Source organism: Arachis ipaensis, chromosome B2, assembly GCF_059453495.1.
Source record: "Arachis ipaensis isolate K30076 ecotype BB chromosome B2, ASM5945349v1, whole genome shotgun sequence".
Taxonomy (NCBI): Eukaryota; Viridiplantae; Streptophyta; class Magnoliopsida; order Fabales; family Fabaceae; genus Arachis; species Arachis ipaensis.
In genome coordinates, this window is record NC_142437.1 from 675,211 (window position 1) to 689,889 (window position 14,679).

General features: G+C 34.0%; 1 pseudogene across 1 annotated transcript; it reads right to left on the reverse strand.

Moving 5' to 3' along the window:
* Nucleotides 1-2,342: 2,342 nt before the first annotated feature.
* Nucleotides 2,343-12,635, reverse strand: LOC107626618 (elongation factor G-2, mitochondrial-like; annotated as a pseudogene). The gene is made up of 17 exons (XR_015905191.1): nt 12,157-12,635; nt 11,229-11,450; nt 10,547-10,668; nt 10,309-10,459; nt 9,603-9,674; nt 8,660-8,755; nt 7,543-7,631; nt 6,775-6,841; nt 6,327-6,365; nt 5,954-5,981; nt 5,369-5,511; nt 5,212-5,286; nt 5,060-5,128; nt 4,836-4,957; nt 2,997-3,121; nt 2,590-2,710; nt 2,343-2,478 (listed from the first exon to the last, which is right to left on the reverse strand). The product of XR_015905191.1 is annotated as an elongation factor G-2, mitochondrial-like (transcript).
* Nucleotides 12,636-14,679: the final 2,044 nt, after the last annotated feature.

Below are 14,679 nucleotides of genomic sequence, written 5' to 3' on the forward strand. Positions count from 1 at the left end.
AAAGATGTCAAGGAAGAAAATGAGTTAAGCAAAAAGAGAGAAAGAAATAAAAAGAGAAAGAAAGAAGGAAGAAAGCAAAGTTGAGATATGCATTGATATAAAGGGCATCTAAAAGCATATTGTGATAACTAAAAGATATCTCTATATATGTATCATGTTGCTAAATGCTACAAACGGAATGGACATATAACATAAGATGGAGGAAAAATAATGAAAGATGTTGTGAGGAAATATCGAGTGATTGCTTTGGGAGATGACAAAAAGCTATCCACCTGTTGCAATTTTTGGTCTATTAAGTAATAATGTAGATCAAAATGACGATAGTTGAAAACTTTTAATGAATATTGGAAACCTGTGCATGGATGTTGCAAATTATATTATGTAGGATATTTGTACCTTTATTTGTGGTCTATTGTAGACATAGTTATCAAATCCGGCTTGACCTGGCCGGTTCGACCGAAAACTCGGTCACCCGATTACTTGGTCGGGCCAAGCCACTCGTTGAACTGGTTGTGCAACAGACCCGGTCGAACCCGGTTCGACCAAACAGGTTTTCGTGAAATTCGATGATCCGTCCGGTTAATTTAACCCGATCCGGGTCGTTTTTATTTTTATTTTTCTTCCTATTACTTGAAACGGCGTCCTTTCATAACCCCCCTCCTAACCCTTCCCTTTAGATGAAACCCTATGCCCAAATGCCAAATCTAAGACTCTTGACTCTGAGAGTCTAAGTAAAACCCCCTAACCCAGCCAGTCTCTGCGCTCTCTCCATCTCTAGCTCGGCAGTCGGAACTCAATACTCAGTAGTCCCTTTCTCGTCTCTCCCCTCACCTCGACAGTCGTCACTCTCAGTCTCTCACGGCCTCACCTCGTCCCTCTCTCAGTCTCTCACCTCGTCCACTCACCTTGGTCGTCGTCGCGGTCCCGTACCCCGGTGTTCGCTTCGTTGGCGGCAGAAGCAGACGGAACCGCATCTGGTCCCTCGGGTAGTGGTGGTGGTCATCTTCTTGCTTCTCACGGTCTCTGTCTCGCACCTGGTCTCGATCTCTCCCTTCCCTGCGCTCTTCGTCGCCGGTAATAGAGGCAACAGGTCCCGGTGGACTGGTCTTCATTGTCGTCTTCTTGCTTCGAGCCTTGCCGTTAGCTTCTCCCTCGCCATCAGCTTCTCCTTCGCCGTCAGATTCCTTCGTGCAACCCGATTTGGTGAGTTTCCCCTGTTCTTTCTGTTTTAATTTTGTTGCGGAAAACCGAATGTGTTGCTGAAATTTGTTACTGATTATCATGAATCTTGAATTTGTTAATGAGTTCCCCCTGTTCTTTCTGTTTCAATTTTCTTGTTTTTTTTTTTGTTGCTGCCTGAAAGTTATCATAGTTTATATTTTTGTTGCTCCATGAAAGTTGTCATAGTTATCATACAATGTAACTAGTTTCTTGTATCTCTCTCTTCAAACTCTTTTTTCTCTTATTCTGATGTTCTGCATAACATCAAAATGCAGTGTTTCTTATGAAAGATATAGATGCAAATCAAAATGAGAAAAATGTTAATCAAGCTCCAAATTTGTCCTATGAAGATATAAATTTCGATTTTAAGATCACTTGGACTTGATTATCAATTATGTTATCTTTTGCTTGCTCTTGTTTATTTAAATAGAGAAAGTATTTTGTATTAAAAACTAATTTATTATCTTTTTTTTGCATCATTAATTGTCTAAAAATTAACATTTGATTATTATTATATTTGTAAAGACTTACATTTTAAGTCTTAGTATGTAATTTTAATTTTATTTATATAATTTATATTTTTTAAATTATGACCGGAACAACCAGGTAAACCAGTGACCCACCGGTTGATCCAGTAATCGGGTCACGTGGTCATTTGATTCTGATAACTATGATTACTATTATATTAAAGTGTGTTTATGTATCGATTAGGATATACTAGAATTAATTAAGATCAATTAGGACTCATCATGTTCTTCTTTATTATATATTATAATTATGAGTAATAATTCATTAGTGTATATAAATCTAAAAATTGAGGAGTTCATTAACCTTTTTCACATTATAATCACCGTCTAAGAGTGGTAGAGGCAAAGCATAGGTTTTGTCAGTTTTTTCAAAAAGCATTGTCAGTTTTTCTAGCCACTAATTAAGATGACTTAAAAACTCTTAACCTAAATTAAAATTTAATAAAAAAAAAAAATCTGACATCGTATACCATAGATAAAAATATCATAAATAAACCAATATCAAAGATAGAATAAAATAAACCAATATCATAAACCAATACCATAGATAAAAATATCATAAATAAACCAATATCATAAATAAACCATTTGAAAAGAGAAACAAGGATAGAATAAAATAAGAACCCCACTTGTTAATGTCACCAGCAACAGCTCCTTGGAATTCTGTTGGTACTTTCAGCTCAACAAGCATAACAGGTTCTAATATAAATGGCCTGGAAGCTGTATAGCACTGATACAAATATCAAAGAATATGGTCAGTACTATGAGCACAAAACTATGGACAATATTATCAGGATGATATGTGCAATGTTATGAATATGGATGCAGAATTGTAAAGAACCTGTCTGAAAGCATGGATAGAAGCCAACTTAAATGCAAGTTCACTAGAATCAACGGCATGAGCAGCACCATCTGTCAAGACAACTCTAAGATTTTCGACAGGATGTCCAATTAAAGCCCCCCTGTATGAAAGCAACATTACGTTACCATAAAATGAGTATTGTAATACTATCATGGCTGAATCGCATAATAAAATTGATGTTTCGTAAATATGCCAATGAATGAACTTTGGCTTCCTCAATATTACATTCTTAGTCCCCATAAATTACTTTTGAATGCTCACTTATTCCATCATTACATTTTTCGGTGGTCTTTATTACATTCATGGGGAATAAGATAATATATGTTGAACGACAATTAGACTTAAAGTAGAAATCACAAATAAGCAATGATGAAAATTTCACTCACGAGTTGGCGGCTCCTTAAAACCTTTTTCAATTGCAGGGATAAAACCTGATGGAATAGCTTGCCCAACAAGGAGGTTTTCAAATTCGAATTTAGTTGGTGATCCTGCCCGAAGTGGTTTAATATACCTGCAAACATAGAACATAGTGAATTCACTAAGCATCAAGAAACAAAAGGTGATTAGGGATAAGTTGGAACATCACAAATTCACAATCAGCTGCTATCATAAAGTAAGATATACTTTATACGGAAGCCATTAGCCCAGAACCAGAACCACAGCAAAGAGAAGAAAGCTTTATCCAATTTGTTTTAAATCTAAGGATTATTACACTTTTATTGAGAAAAGAAAAAGGATATTTATACACATGGAGAAGTCTGGAAGTAAATGAAAATCCCTATCTAAAATTTGATTGCCCTTGAATACCAGCAATTTTCTGTTCCTAAGAGACATGCATTTAGTTTGGATGACATTGTTTGAAAATCACGATGTATACTTTCTTCATTTATTAATTCACAACACCTTTTATTTAACAAAACTTTTTTGACTAACTTTAAATTTTTTTAATAACGCATCAACTTAATTTTATTTCTAACCACACAGAAAAGAATATAAATTGAGACAAATTTGTTTAAAAACTAACATGGACAAAAATGCCTCTTTTGTCAAGCGCTTATATTAAAACGAACTTCTCAAAAAGTAATTTCTGAATAAACAATTTGCTGTAAGATTAATATAAGTTACTTTTTTTTATCTTTTAGAAAGTACTTATTGAGCCTAATACAAAAAATATATAATTTACACACTACAACGGCATATTTATCTTGTAATATTCAGTAAGTTAAAACTTGGGGAAAAATAATTAAAGAATCTTGTAATGATCAAACAGTTCTTCAAACAGTGCCTACTCCCTAATCTTGCCTTGCATGCAAGGTCTATGCATATTTAGACATGCGGTTGTTTGAGAGAAAGTTAATCAAGACGAAGTCACAGTCATTATATTTCTTGCAAGGTTGGTTCACATGATTTCTATGCTCCAACCATAGGGTATTGAAAATTGTAATTGTAATTGCAATTAAACTTTATTCGGAGTTATATCTTTGATGCTAACAGTTTGTCAGTAAGTATCTCTCCTAAAGTTGTAATTATTGTAATTGGATAAAGGTAAAACTCAAAAGAATGGTTTAATATCGAACAGGCCTCTTCACACGAATGTCGCTTATTCTTTTTGAGTTTGAAGAATGGACAATGCACAGGTCCATCCTATCTTGGGATGCAGCTTTTATTAAGAATAATTGAGAGACAACAAGGATTGAACCCTCTGTCTAGTCATAGAAGCTCTTACACCATTATTGAAACTCAGTCACTCTAATTAAACTTTAAAAAATAGCTCAAGGGAGAGGGTTGCCCTAGACTTGTAAAGGCTTCTACCACACCTTATCCTTAGGACATGTGGAACTATAATATACCTTCTCATGCTCAAGACTGGACAAAGACTTGCTATTTGGTTGACTAGACATTTTGGGGTGACCCAAAAACAACCATAGAATAGGTTCTGGTACAGTAATATACCATGATATGAACCATCTTTCCCATGAACTTAAATTGTTGGTCAGCGACACGATTTTATATCTAACACTTTAATGAGAAACAAATCCAAATCTTGATTATTGATATTGTAAATGTGAGATGTAAATTAGTGGGATACAAATAATAATAATAATTAGAGCATATGACGATCATAGTGCAAAGTGCCACTCTCGGGCAATCCACATGTCTAATCTGATTTTAATAAAAAAAAAATCTTATGTATGGTAACTAATATAAAAATTACCGATACATACCCGATTACCCGTCCATATTGACCTTGCCCTCCAGATTGCTTCTAGTGTAAATAATCAAAATCAGCACGTTGTGTAACAGTTTCTCTGAAGTTTACATGGGGCTTTCCAACAGTTGCATCAACCTTAACAAGTAGGAACATAATAATGAAACTCCAGAAGCAGGAAATATAAAACCAGTATCAGCAAGGATTAACAACATTAATGCATGGGAAAGGAATAGGTACCTTATACTCTCTCCGACTACGTTCAACATAAATATCTAAATGTAGTTCTCCCATTCCAGATATGATAGTCTAACAACAAAGGTAAACTATGTCATTGCAAGTACAACAAATTTGCCACTTTCATGATCTAGATAAATAGAATAGAACATTACCTGCCCACTCTCTGGGTCTAAACCAACATGGAATGTAGGATCCTCTTTCTAGAAGCGATTCAAAGCTTTTGAAAACTACAAGTGATATACCAAGAAAATCAAATACATGATAAGCTGGGACAGGGTGGTCAGTGTGTTACATAAAGAAACTACTTACCTGCCCTCCAGAATCTTTTGAAACTGGCTGTACAGCTAATGACATTACAGGTTCAGGAACATTCATGGAAGTCATTGTGTATTTAACTGATCCATCGGTAAAAGTCTCTCCTAATAACCAATGGATGGAAAAAAGTTAGACAAGTAATCATGTATTAAGGCCAATATAAAACTAACTTAGGCAACATATTACTACAAGATTAAGTTCAAAATTGAGTGCAATTCATTCTCTACATCAATAGGCAGAGACTGCTAACAACAAAAGACTCAATTATCAGAAATTCAGAATGTTTAACAGCTGTTGAGAAGGATTGACAGTAATTAAGCCTAAAACATTGATTAAACTATACAATTAGAGCCTTACAAATTAATTTAAAAGATTTAACTTGAGAGTTTCCTATGGGCATTGGTTAAGAGAGAAAATAGAAAAGTTTTGGTTTGCATTAAGTGCACAGAAAAATTAAAAAAAAATTAACATTTACTTGTTCTTATAGTATTCTTAGTAAGCGCCTTAACACTTGTTAACAAGACCCTTAATTAAATCTTGAATAAATAAAGGTACAATATAGGATTCCAGAAATCAATATTTGCCCTGCATGAGCCTCTTGAATGTCCTGCAATTTGGATAAAATCCTAATTGAATATTAAATATATTTAATTATTGAAATATATTAAACAGTCTTCGTAACAAATCAAGCAGGGAAAGGTACCCCTACCAAGTTACTCTATAGCAAAAACAATAGCCTATAACCTACCCAACAAAAGTTTCTTTTTCTTTTCTTTTCTTTTCTTTTTTGTTTTTTCTTGATAAAAGAAGACTTTTTTTAATATGAAGAGAAAACGAAACAAACTGGGTAGGACAAGGGGATACGAGTTCCTCTTTACCATAAAAAAATAATGAGAAAAAAATACCAATAACATGAAAATCCGCCAGTAATACTGTAAATCCAAAACCTAACCTCCATCTCATCAGAATGCATCCTAACTAAGCGAGGAACCTGCATCCATTAAGAAAAACATTTAGCCAAAACTTCATTCTAATTTTGAAATGCAATACATGAAAGCACAGACCTAATGATCTAACTAGTGAAAATATTACATCACTGGTAGCACAGCAACAAAATTTTGGTGCATAGTTTTAAAGAAATTCATGAACCCAGGGTAGATTAAAATTGAATAATTGCTATAATCTTATGTCATGTAATTTATTACTCTTCCCAAGATGAAATCTAAAGGAAATAATAAAAAGCTGAAGATTTCAACAAAACACTACTGCAAAGTTGTGTTTGGAAAAATCTTGAGAGTTACACCTATGATTTATAGCATAGCATTAGCCAAAAAAAATTCCAGGATTCAATTGCACATATGCACATGAATAACACAATCACAAAAAGCCTTAGATTTTACCTTGATCTTCTTGCCGGTGTTTACATTAATAATAAACTCGCCCTTGCGGATCACACCCTCGTAAATTCTTCAACACCCAAAGCCGGGGGGAAGGAAAATTGAGAAAACAATCCAATAATTTTGTGTAATTTACAAAGTTAACACATTCAAAACAAAATATATGCAGACAAACATACGCAGGGAAAGTGATAAAATGGTTAATGGTGAGAATGAAATGAGTAAATCTCGGTTGTGGGAAAACAAAATGCTCAGGACGGGGAGGAGGGGAGCGCAATATGGGCCCGAGGGACTGGTAACTCTGGGTGGCAAGACTGGTGGGGAGGGGTAGTGAAATGATTTTGTTAGAAAAGAGAGTTGGGGAGTATATTGGGAGGTGACAAAATGCTGAGGAGGCATTCAGATTGTTGGGATTAGAATCAGACTAGGAGAGGGTCAGGTCTCTCAAAAGCCTGCCATTTGTCACACATTGTTTTTTCCTTTCTCAGTAAAGAACACATATGACCTGGGGAAGGGTAAAGCCACATTGGATTTTACCCATTTCCTTCAGTTTCTGTACTGTTTGATCTCTTTTCTACCTACAATTGGTACCAGTTGTTACATACAGTCATACGAGATGTGACTTCTTTATGTAATCATGTGAGCTCTAAAGTACGTCAACCATTCATGTACGATGATGCAGCCAAGAATTGCTCTCACTCTCATAACAGCCAACTTCTCTCACTTGATACAGCCATATATATGTTGAAAAAGAGTTTGAAGTTATATTACCTTAAATATGTCAACTGGCCAAACCGCCCTTCCTCCAACTTAAATGCCAACGCTACAAGTGGCCCATCAAGACTTCCAGTCAACTCAACCTGAAAGTGCATAGATAAATTATTCAATAAAAAAAGAAACAAGAGCACAAATGCAAAATCGGCTTGCAAAATCATTTGCTGGCCTCTCATTGCCACAGCAAGAACTCTTGAGGCCTTTTGGTATCATGTAAAATCCTTGGGTTTTTCCCGATGGATTTGCATCAGTTTCTAATTACCACATTCAGAGTTTTGGATCATACCAAGAAGCAAATACAACTGGTAACTTTTCAGTGTTTTGGCGCATTCGGTTGAAACTTGTAAAGGAAGTCCATGCCTTTTAACAGCTCCTTTTCGACTACTCACTTTATTGAGATACGATTACCTTTTCGGCCTCGCTTTAGTGCTTAGTACATGGTCTGTCTAAGGGTGTTCCTCACTTCCTCTAGCTAACATTCAAAGGGATTGGCATGCTTTAGTACATGGTCCTGTTTGTTGGGTGATACCATTTTGTATCCATGTGAGGATATTCCATCCTCTTGTGTACATTCTTCTCTCTCCTAATAAAATTTCTTTTTCTATCAAAATAATTTAACCTTCCCTTGACTAAGTTGTGATTTATATTTTGAAAACCTTTGCAATAGTTATCATCCCGGTTAAATCTAAGTTATGTTATTTTTCATTTTGTATTTACTTTTTCTGCCTGGAGTCTTACAAATGCTACTATAGATGCAAGAAAATGTCCACATGAGAATTTTTAACTTTTTTAAAGATTATGTTTAACTAGTAATTACATTTTAAAAAATTCCATGAAAATTTAATTATTCGAGTAACTAACCAAGTTCTTAATTGATGTTTTTCCCCTTTTTCTAGGTTTTACTCTATTTTCCATATATTTTCTTGTATGATTCTTCAAACCAAATATTCTTCTTTCACTCCCACTCAAATATATATCTAATCTATATATATAAAGAAACTTATAAATCATCATTAAAAAATAGCCTGCAAATTCAGAGGCCAATTGACAATTTATGACAAATAGATCATAATATCAAAGCAAAACAAAGATAAACATCTTACAAATCAGGTACCTTTTCCTCATTCTTTGTTTGGTCAAGGGCATAACTACTAACTTCAATTGGACATGGCAAATAATTAAGTACACCATCCAGAAGTGGCTGTACTCCCTGTATCAGTAACAGAAGACAATGAAAAGCATAAGAGGCAGAAGGTAAAAATAGGGATGCCTGCAAGCATATGCATGTACAAGAGAACCTCTTGGGGGTTTGGGAGTTTGAACTTGAGAGCAAGGATACCAACCCGAGACGAATTGATGATAAAAAGATTCATCAATTACACAAATCCGATCAAAAGGTAACTTAATAAATGATACAAATTACAAAACATTACACGCCACATTAACAGAGCAATCCAGAATATCACAAGCAAGATAGGAGATCGAACACAAATAGGAGACGAGTAGTCAGTAATAGATAGTTATAAACACAGCAGCATTCTAATAAAAATTTATCAGGAAAAAATATTTTATTCCTTTATATTTATTGTGTATGGTCATAAATTGACCTGTATTTGATTTCATTTGGGCATATGATGGGATCAAAAATCCCAGACATCTATGATCCAATCAAAACAAACGTAAAGGATCTAGTAGGTTGGGCAACTTAAGCTACCTCTTGCAATATTTGAATATTTTACACTCCTAATATTTTGAGCCATCCTGACAAATATTAAATACCTGCTAACATGATGCATGCCATTTATGATCCCATATGATATGCATACTCAACCATTATAGCAGTTGTGTATTACAGAATGTCGAGGCAACTATGCCAAGAGGATTTAAGTTCTCAAAAAAAGAAAAGGAAAAAAAAAACAAATATCCAAATTAGGTGCATTGTGTACATATGGAAAATAAGGATACAACGTATTAATAATGTAAAGAGGAGGAATACAGAAAGCAATGACTATATAGCATAGAATACACATAATAACTAAAGGTAATTCAATGGTTGCCTTATTTTTAAAAACACTACCCATGAACACTGGTACAAACTTCCGTGCTATGGTGGCCCTACGAATTGCTTCCTGCTCAAAGAAAAATGACATCACAATAATAAAACTCAATATTTAATAAAATAATTAAATATTCTAAACTACATATAAAGCTAAAGGAGAATGCAGTACATCGACTTCATGATAATCTATTGGTGAAAAACCATAGGCCGAAGTGAGTGAAAAATGCAAGAACTAAGCATCAACGAAGAACCAAAGAACCATGCTTACAACTTTTATTAGCAGAAACCATACATATTACAATATAAGCAATTTTTTTCACTGATAATCATAAAATAACAAGACCACTTCCCATTGACACACCTATGCCTTTACTATTTCTGATACACATCTAGAATGCTCAAGACTTCTATGTAATCAACAATAAGACATCCCAACAAAATAATTGTCAGAGGTAAACCAAATTCGATGCATATCCAATAAATCAAATAATGAACATACCTAATAGAGAAAGCTAGAAAACTCTCTAACTTGATTAGAAGAGTAGGGACTTAAGAAACTGACTCTACCAGCTAGATTAGGATAAATACAACAGATTCAGAAAATATCTTCTCTCTCTACTCAGTTTCAGTTAATACCAAACTTCAATAGGGATGAGGGAAAGGGAAAAAAAAAACCGAAAAATGAAAAAAGAAAACCCACAGACCTGAAGGTCAGCAGGTGATATGGGCTCATCACCAAGAAAAGCTTCAGCAAGTTGATCATCAACTTCTGACACAGCTTCTATGAGCTCACGCCTTTTTTCTACTTCCAAGGCTTCCATATCTGCAGGCACCTCTTCAGTGACAACTTTTTCACTGAAATAAGCAACAATAGAGCATGCTAAAAGTAAGCCATAAGGAGAATTAAGTTTAGTAATAAACAGCAATAATTTTGAAACAAACCCATTAGAACCCCGAAAATAGTATGCTTTTAACTGCACAAGATCAACAAGTCCCTCAAAATCATCCTCCAAGCCTATCGGAACTTGCATTGCAGCACTATGATGCCGAAGTTTAGATCGTGCCTGTAAAAGTATAGTCCTCAAATGAGAAAAAAGTTATACAACTATAATGATGATGTAAGCACTTTTGGCTATATTTTGCTATTGTATATATGATCTCTTATCCTCCTTCTCCTTCTATCCGTATTAATGATATTCTTCTTTTATCAATATAAATACAATAAAAAAGAAAGTATGGTGACAATGATATAATGAATCAAAAGGAAACTAAAAGGATTTCCAGAATGCACAAAGGTAATAACAAATAATACTTACTAAACTACCAAACTAAAATTTGATAGCTTATATATTGCTGCAAAATCTTAATTAATGTGATGCTATATACATATAAAAATTAAGGTGAAGTCATAGAAGATTTTTAGTAAACAGGTTACAGAAGGTTTTATCATGAAAAATCAGCTTTAGAAGAGGTTCAACTTTTTCAAATTCCTTGATTTCTCAAAGATCGGCAACCAAGGGATTGAGGAACCGAATCTGCGAAATTCTCTTCCATAAAATCGTATGAATGGCAATAAAACTATAAAACATATCATCTATACGGTCTTCATTAATCTCCAATGAACCTGATTTAAAACTTTCCATGGATCTGCTCCCATTCGATCAAGCTTGTTAATAAATGCAAGTCTTGGAACCTCGTATCTTCTCATTTGTCAATCTACCGTGATGGACTGACTTTGCACACCACCAACACTACAAAGTACAAGAATAGCACCATCAAGGACACGCAAAGCCCTCTCAACTTCAATGGTGAAATCAACGTGACCAGGTGTGTCAATTATGTTAATCTGCAATGACAAATTTCCCAAAAGAAATACAAATACAATTATATTTTTACCCAAAAATTAGAAAGTATAAATAATTAGCAAGCCAAAGAGATGAAAGAAGGAAGTCATCAGTACTGCAAGTATAATATAGAATTCTTATTCCAATATTCCAATGTTTCAACATTTCTGACTGTCATCGAGACAATTTACTTTTGCTTGGCAGACTAACTTTTTTATTTTCTCAATTCCACTTAAGAATGATTACACATAGAAACCTTTTCAACCTTTTCTCCATTCTCCATCATAACTAATAACTAATCCATAACAATAATTAGTATGTTAGGGATTGCAGTAACAACAGCACTCAAATCTCACTATACATTAAAAGCTCATTAGCTCTTCAAAATTGATTTAATACTTAAATTCAGTCTGAGCTCAGTCAACTCATAATCACATAAAATTCATCCAACTGAATCTCAACTCCAATCATAACTTCAACACTGAAATGAAACTGACTGATTCATCATAGTCAATAGTAGATTGACAGGTACTTCAATACACATTTTCTTTACAGAAAACGTAAAAAAATAATTACTTTTTGAAAAATTAGACTAAAATTGGAGTAAATAACTACTTTTATATTGTTTTATCATTTGAGGAATAGCAAAACAACAAATCCATTTGGAGAAGGGGAACAGTTTATCAATAGCAGAGAAAGAGATATTACCTTATAGTCTTTCCAAGAGCAGTAAGTAGCAGCAGACTGGATAGTGATACCTTTCTCCCTCTCCAAGTCCATGGAATCCATCTTGGCGCCGACGCCGTCTCTGCCCCGAACCTCGTGGATCTCGTGGATACGACCAGTGTAGAAAAGCACTCGCTCCGTCAAAGTTGTCTTGCCGGAGTCGATGTGAGCAGAGATCCCGATGCTGCGTAACCGCTCCATGGACTCCTTCCACCATGGCTCCTTGTCCGCCGCCGCCGCCCTCGCTCGAGCAGCGTTGCCCGACGAGAAGTGCCGCAGGTGGAATGCACCGGCAAGGAGGGACGACGCCGGAGACGGAGACGGCGATGGAGATGCCGGGGGCATGGAGGAGGAGAAGAAGGTGCAGAGGACTGTGGTTCGAAATAGGGAAAAATGTTCTTAGGATTTTTTTTTAATAAATAAAATAGAGTATATACGGCCAAATAGGATCCAGAAAATTTCATATCCGACGTTTTGGTCTAATGGAATTTTTTTACAATCAAAGTTTTCGAACTTTATGAAACAATTAGGCTCCCGTTAATTACTAACAGCCAAAGACTACTTGACCGTTAAATTGCTGACTATAATGTTGTTACGTATCGCCAATCAGATTAATAGGTTTTTTAAATTTAATTTTTTGGACAAAACACTGCATTTTTACTTAAATTAAAACAGCAACATTCATATTCAGTCGCATTTAGATTTATATCAAAATTTTTTGCATTGACATTCACATAAGAACTCTTGTGTTTTGTCATTCATTTCAGAATTTAAGTAGAAAAGCAGCATTTTATCCAAAAAAAAAAAAAACATCGCTTTTGTCTTTTAATTTGGGAGACCTATTAGTCCGACTGGCGACACGTGGCAACGTTATGGCCACGTCAGCAACTCAATGACCACATCTATTTTTACTGTTAGTAGTCAACGACTTTGACTAACTAGATATCTAAAATGTCTCGTTTATGTAAAGTTTGGGGACTTTGATTATAATAAAAAAATTTCGAAGACTAAATCATCTTATACGAAATTTGTTGGACCTATTTGAATATATACTCAATAAAATAAATTTAATAATTACATATTTGTGTACTTCTTTAAAAAATTAGGCAAATGTTCTTATGAAAATACAAAATATTATATATAAAAAAATAAGGTATTAAATTAATTATTATGTATTTATATTATATGGATTAGTCTATTTCAATGATTGGCTCAATCTAGTCAGGTGACCGGGTGATCGGGTTTTCGGTCAAATCGGCCGAGTCGAGCCAGGTTTGATAACTATGTCTACAATAGACTATAAATAAAGACACAAATATCCTACATAATATAATTTACAACATTCATATACAGGTCTCCAACATTCATTAAAAGTTTTCACCTATCGTCATTTTAATCTACATTATTATTTAATAGACAAAAAATTACAGCAGACGGATAGCTTTTTGTCATCTTCCAAAGCAATCACTCAATATTTTCTCACAAGTCACAACATTCTTTATTATTTTTTCTCCATCTTTTGTTATATGTCCATTCCCTTTGTAGCATTTAGTAACATGATACATATATAGAGATATCTTTTAGTCATCACAATATATTTTTAGATGTCCTTTATATCAATGTATATCTCAACTTTCTTTCTTTCTTCTTTCTTTCTCTTTTTATTTATTTCTCTTTTTTTGCTTAACTCATTTTCTTCCTTGACATCTTTTGATTGTAAACTATTAATTTTTTTTAATCCAAAATGGGATGAAAGTGATCCCAGAGACTGTGTTTCTTCAACTTCTCAACTTTTTCAATGAATAATAATATTCTATGTGATCTGATATATTTCTATTAACAAATTCACATAGACAATAATAAAAGACAGGAATATGGTTGGTTTAACAAGCAGTCATCAATTGCATAGCCATAAAAGAGTCTCATTACATGAATAAAAGACAAATTGAGAATTGTAAATAATCATATGCAAGACACTTATTACATTGTATTTAATGAAGATGGATTAGTGAACCTAAATAGTAAGCAAAACTGAAGCAAACTAAGGTCTTCATTCTTCCATTTGTCTTTAATTAGATTCAAATGACAAGCAAATTAAGGCCCCAGAATGTTAACTAGTTCATTCTTTTATAAAGCAGCAAGGTTTAATCATACACAAGCAAATTAAGCCTCTATTTGGGAAGAACACATCACAAATATTAAAAAGCTCTCACTGAATTGAATAAAGTTTAATCGCACTGTATTTTCATCTCATAACGAGGCAACCCAAAACTAATCTAATAAAAAAGATAGATGAATAAAGAAATTTAAAAATTGAACTAATCCATATTCTTAACTGATCAAGTCATCAATATTCAATAATCAATTAATCAAAAATCAAGAAATGCACAGAAAAGTAGAAGAAGAAACACGCCATTAATGTCCATTCCATTAAGCAAATTCTAGTGCCAAAGTTCTATCATTCTAGAAAATGACACAAAACAATCATACAAAATACAATAGTTT